This window comes from Aegilops tauschii, chromosome 4, assembly GCF_002575655.3.
Source record: "Aegilops tauschii subsp. strangulata cultivar AL8/78 chromosome 4, Aet v6.0, whole genome shotgun sequence".
In the NCBI taxonomy this organism is placed as follows: domain Eukaryota; kingdom Viridiplantae; phylum Streptophyta; class Magnoliopsida; order Poales; family Poaceae; genus Aegilops; species Aegilops tauschii.
The window spans coordinates 51279339-51284971 of NC_053038.3; the positions used below are offsets into that span (position 1 = coordinate 51279339).

The 5633-nt window shown below is 48.6% G+C and overlaps 1 long non-coding RNA gene across 1 annotated transcript; it reads left to right on the forward strand.

Annotated features, from left to right (window-relative positions):
- The first annotated feature begins 3553 nt into the window (after window positions 1–3553).
- Window positions 3554–5336, forward strand: LOC120963237 (uncharacterized). Its single transcript, XR_006662016.2, has 3 exons — window positions 3554–3869; window positions 3994–4101; window positions 4885–5336. It is a non-coding gene; the product is annotated as an uncharacterized lncRNA (long non-coding RNA).
- Window positions 5337–5633: the final 297 nt, after the last annotated feature.

Here is a 5633-nt window from a genome sequence, read left to right on the forward strand (position 1 = left end):
CCAGCTGATGTTGCTTCAGAGATTTATAATTCTTGTCTCAAGGGGGGAGTGGCTATTGCGGTCTTCAAAGCTTGGTATGACGACGGCGCTTGCAGGTATCGCTTTTCTTTGCAGTTGGATCAGTGCAATTTTTAATCACCGGCGGTCAATGTACCATCGGTGGAAGGAGAAGACTAGTATGTTTTTTATGTATTTTTTCAATGGTCATTCTACGTCCATTTGTTTATCCACTGTAGTAGGAGACGATTGATGCCTGACGAGGAGTAGAGGATGGCAGAGGAAGAGGCGCTTGAGGAGGGGGGAGATCAATCTAGATATCACTGCAGGAAAAATGATTGGTACCTAGTGAGGAGTAGAGTGTGATGGAGGAGGATGAGGCGCTTGAGGAGGGAGGGAGATCAATCTATATATCACGGCAGGGGAGACGATCAGTGCCCGGTGAGGAGCAGAGGATGACAGAGTAGGAGGCGCCTATGGATGCCTCCGAGCCGTCTGCGGTGGCCATCGACGACATCCCGATCCTGTGTCAAAATAAGTGTGCTGAGGTGGTCGCGGCTGTGGACAAAGACAACCGTAATTCCAGCTGCCGGACGAACAAGGCAGTGTCATTGTCCCAACTGAAAGCTCGACAACTCCAGACAAAAACACTGCCATGAAGGCAAAACAGCCGGTTCAAGGAAACACTACCATGGCAGCCAAAAATGCTACCATGGCAACCTCATCATCTGTAGGGACCAATTGAGGGGGGAAGGTCGCGTCATTCAATGTCTAGCTTGGATCGTGCATTTTGATCACAACTATGTGGGCCCAACTGGATCAATGCTACTTAAGAAGAAGCCAAGAGGATGGAGGGAATCAAATGGATCACGACAGCGGCTAGGCAGATTTTGCATTTCTTTTTTACCTTTAATGCATAGTTGTATATGAGAGAGACCATCCACTGTATTCGATCAAGTGAATGCAAAATAGAGGGAACTAGATCTTAACATTGTGATATTAGAGATCAGCCACTACCCTTCCATCGCCTCCGCCACTACCAACATTGGATAAACGACGTCGGAAACATGCCCGTGAAGCTTTGGTCGCGTCCATGGACCGCGAGCTTCGTGCCTACCTCGACAAGATGAACTCCAACCCGATCAACCATGCCAACAAGTAGGACAACATCCCCGCTTTCATTCTCAAGGCGCTTGACATGCAGATGGCCCAGATCGACTCCCTCACCGCATGGAAACCAGAGCTCAAAGCGCTCTTCGCCAAGCTGGATCTCTCGGTCTCTGCATTGCAGGTGGCATCCCCTATGGCCATATCGAATACGGGTGGAGCACCTCACACCCCACCGCCAACCGCGACGCAAGGCAACCTCAACAGGGTAGTCAAGCCATGGTGTGATGCTTCTCACCTGGGGGGGCATCAGCAATCCTTGAGTCGCCAGCGGCAACCCCTATCACGGGTATGACCGTTACTCCTTCTATGTTTCCTACTCCGCTATCATCTCAAGTGGTAGACACCCTCGGTCAACCGCCGCCATCCATGGCGTTCCCAATTATCACTTGGAAAAACCAACAACTCCGGAAGATGCTTTGTGACCGGTACTTTTAGATGTTCTTCGTGCATAAATCGTATACTGGGCTCCCATGGCGATTGCCTCCGATGGTGACGAGTTGGGGGAGGCAAGGTAGTAGAAGTGGAGGGCGAAAGTCCATAACTAGAACTATTTCATTTGAACTCTTCTAATGGCTATTTACCCACTTTATGGGCTCCTTTGATTCAAATAAATTTTATAGGATTTTTGGGGGACTATAATTCTAAGGAATTTTTTCTACATTTGTCGTTTGATTCGTAGGATTGGATCCTATTGTAATTTTTTTTAAGAAATCATTTGTACTACATTTCATAGAAAATCTAGCATGTCCAACCTTTTTTTACAATTCACCTTATGCCATCAGACACACTCTGCTAACCCTATAACCTATATTTTTTCCTATTCTTAAGTTTCGAGAATCCTCCAAATCAAAGAGACCCTAATTTGTTTTTCTTGCCGATGTTAACGGCAACTCCAACCGGCTGACGCAAAACAGATGCGGATTTTGTCTGTTTTTGTATGTTTGAGTCGGTCAGGCTACTGTTTTGTGTCCTCTGCACTAGTAGGTGCGTCCAACGGCCAAGCACATTTCGAACAGTGCATCTAGAAAAACTTAAAGTTAAACTTACAAACACATAAAACAAATTAAACTTGAACTTAATTAAAATATATTACATTAATTCCAAAAGTCCCGGCTGTCCTCGCCGCTGTACATTAAACTTAAACATTAAAAAAAACTTAAACTCAAGAAATCCCTGGATCTTGTAGTCTCGGCTGTTGCCGCCATCCTAGTCGTCGATTTCGTCCCCGGTGAGGCCGACGAAGGGCAGTGACTACCACAGGTGGGCGGGTGGCACCTGTTGTGGCTCCAGCAGTGCCTGACGCGGCGGGGACGGTGACCACGTTGATGTAGGGCCGCTACCGCGGCATAGCGGTCAACGAGATTGAGAAGCTGGCCGCGTCCCTCCTCGGCCCGGACGAGCGAGGTGACGACCCGGCCTCCCGGTCGTGCTTCCCCAAGATCCACTCCCACACCATTGTGGCTAGCGGGCAGCGAGCGGCGGCACAGGCTAGGGTTTGTCGGGCTTGTGGGGAGTAGACGGAGAAGAATATGTGTGTGAAAGTGGACTGACCCCTCCAAACACGCCACCATCTCATTAAAAAGACCACAACAGAAGTGCATGTGCGGCCGACGCGTGGGGCCGAGAGCGTTCATGGCATTTAATAGAATCAGAGCGGGTGGTTGGGTGGCCAACACGCGGGCCTCAAGTGGACACTGAAAGGACACACACGGTGCGTCCGTCTCGTGTCGATGTGGATGCAAACCTAGCCCAAATATGCGCCGAAAATGTGTTCAAACAGATGCCAAGGAGACATCATTTGGAGATGCATCGGGCGCGTTGGGCCGCCGTTTCTGTTCACTTGCACCAAAGGGAGGTTGGAGTTGGCCGAAATAACTCGTGCCAGTCAAAGTAGTATTAGCTAGAGAGCGGCGTTTTGATGTCGGGCATGAACAATAAATCGTAAAAAAAAATCATTTTTTTATGCAAGATGTTCAGATGCGTAATACTCATGCCAAACTTAGCGAAGTTTTGGTAAGGAAGAAACATTTACAAACAGCACTGTTCATGTTTGAATTTGTCTTTTTTGCCGCGCGGTCCTCGAATGTTCAAATTTCATCAAATTTTGCACGGACATCACACACACGCATGAACATCTTGCTTAAAAAAGTAATTCGGAATTACTTGATTTTTTCTATTTTTAATCGCTGTACTGTTCATCGAGCTCGTCTGCGCCCGGGCACAAAGGGGATTTTCGTATTAGCTAGGCCTGTAATTAACCACACCTACCGGAAGTACACTCGAATCATGGGGAAATGCGGTACAGTCCACGCACTGCACCGCGGTCTGCAGGCTATTTACGCCGACTGGACATTACGGTGAACAGAGTGCGGCGTTCGGGGTTGCAAGCAAGTGACCGGTGGCGGCTCGGCTGGAATGATGGCAGGCGCGAGAACCGATGAACTTTACCACGCCATGCCGTGGTGGCAGGAGCAGAGCTAGCTAGGTAGCCCATCCCGTCTTCTCGCCGAGCTTTCTTCTCTCCCAATCGTCGGCCAGAGGCAGGAGGGAGCCAAGTGTCCTTCGGGAGAGGCTTCATTTCACCCCTTCTCGTCTTCTCCGCTAAGATCCTCTGCTCTCGCAGAATCCCGGGGCTCCCGATTCTTTTTCCGCCGCTTGACCTAGCCAAGGTTTCCGTTCGCCGGGATCTCAGCCGGCCCAAGGTAAAGCCTCTCCCGGTCGAACCTCGCAACTCGGCAGCATTGGCATCATCGTTTCACACGTTTTGGCACTAAACTTCACTGCTAATGATGCCTGCTTCCTTTGCTACGCATGTCGGGTGAGAAGATGGGCTGCGAAAGATGCAAGCGGAGGGATGAACTCGACTACTGCAATCTGGATGACCGGGAGAAGCATTTCCTGATGTTTATGGTGGATGGCTGTGGTCGTGAGATGGTAGGCCCCCAACACATGTTCAGCTAGAGCGGTTCTTGTTTATTTTCTGTCACCTTCTTGTGTCGAATGGCAAGCAACTAGGTCGATTGCTTGATGCAGCACCTACCCACATTTTTCTTCAGACATGCAGACTATTGATTTAATGTTTTCGTGCCAGAATAAGCATATCCCCAAGTTGGATCTGATCCGTACTACTGTAGATCCAAGTTCCTAAGAATACTGCATGTTGAGGTTATGATACTCTGCAAATAGGGTGTATTGTTACTTTTCAATTTTAGTAGCACAAAATACAAAGGAAAACGAGATCAACAGGGACTAGCCCCTGTGGTAATTTACAAGAAGAAACCCATGATTTCAGCACGGAATAGTACCTTTACCTGGATTTTACTTTTTTTTTTGCGAATTACCTGGATTTTACTTGGGGACGAATAAAGATTTATAGTGTTAATTGTGTCAATGTGCCCTTTTAATCATGGTCTGGTGGCTAGAGCTGGCCTCTGTTAATGTTGAACTTGAATTTCCATTTAGCACTTTATTTGTAACTTGCTATATATTCTGTGGAAAATATTTTATGGCATGTTGATTTGGTCGCCGGATCAGAGGCATTAACATGATAACACAGAGACTAAATGCCACACTGGTAGATTTACAGAAATTAAGCTAGGGCCTTTCTCCTGGTTTGTTTTCACATCAGATGTCAAATAGTATATTTTGCATCATCTTCATACTTTGTATGTTCCTATGGTTTTAACCATGTTTTGTTCATGGTTCTTGTTAATGCAGACCATCCCAGATGATTTTCTGAAACGATTCAGGGGTGAGATCCTGTTGAGGATATAGACCTTAGAGTCACCCGCCAGGAGGGGCCGGGTTACTCTAATGGTCATTGCCAGAAGCCCGACGCCAAGCTTAAAGACGGTGGGCCGAAAATGGGCTTAAGACCCGGATATGGCTTAAGGCCCGTAGTTACAATCATTATTATGGTAGAACTTGTAGTGTAAGGCAAGAATAGTTAAGAGTCCGAGCCGGACACTCTTATGAGCCGGCCGAGACTCTGGGAGCTGCAGGGCGTCAGCCTCCCTATATAAAGGGACGACCCGGCAGCGGTTTAGGGACAAGAACAATCTCGTCGAGAGCCAGGCATAGCAGTTAAGCTCCCTGGTCATCGAAACCCTAATCAATACCACCGCAAACTGGACGTAGGCTTTTACCTTCACCGTAAGGGGCCGAACCAGTATAAACCCTCGTGTTCCTTGTCCCGCTTAACCCCTTCAAGCTTCCTAGTAGCGATGGCTCCACGACTAAGTCCTAACTCGAGGACATCTGCCGTGACAATTCCACGACAGTTGGCGCCCACCGTGGGGCCAGCGCACGGTGGATTTGAGTTCTTGAAGGGCAGCTTCGAAGGGCTCAAGGGATACGCTGTGGGCCGGATGACCAAGAGTCGTCGCGGCAAGCTCTACATCGACGATGCAAACTGGGGCCCCGACGCCGGCTCAATTGAGTACGGGTACCGGGTCCCCTTCGGCGGA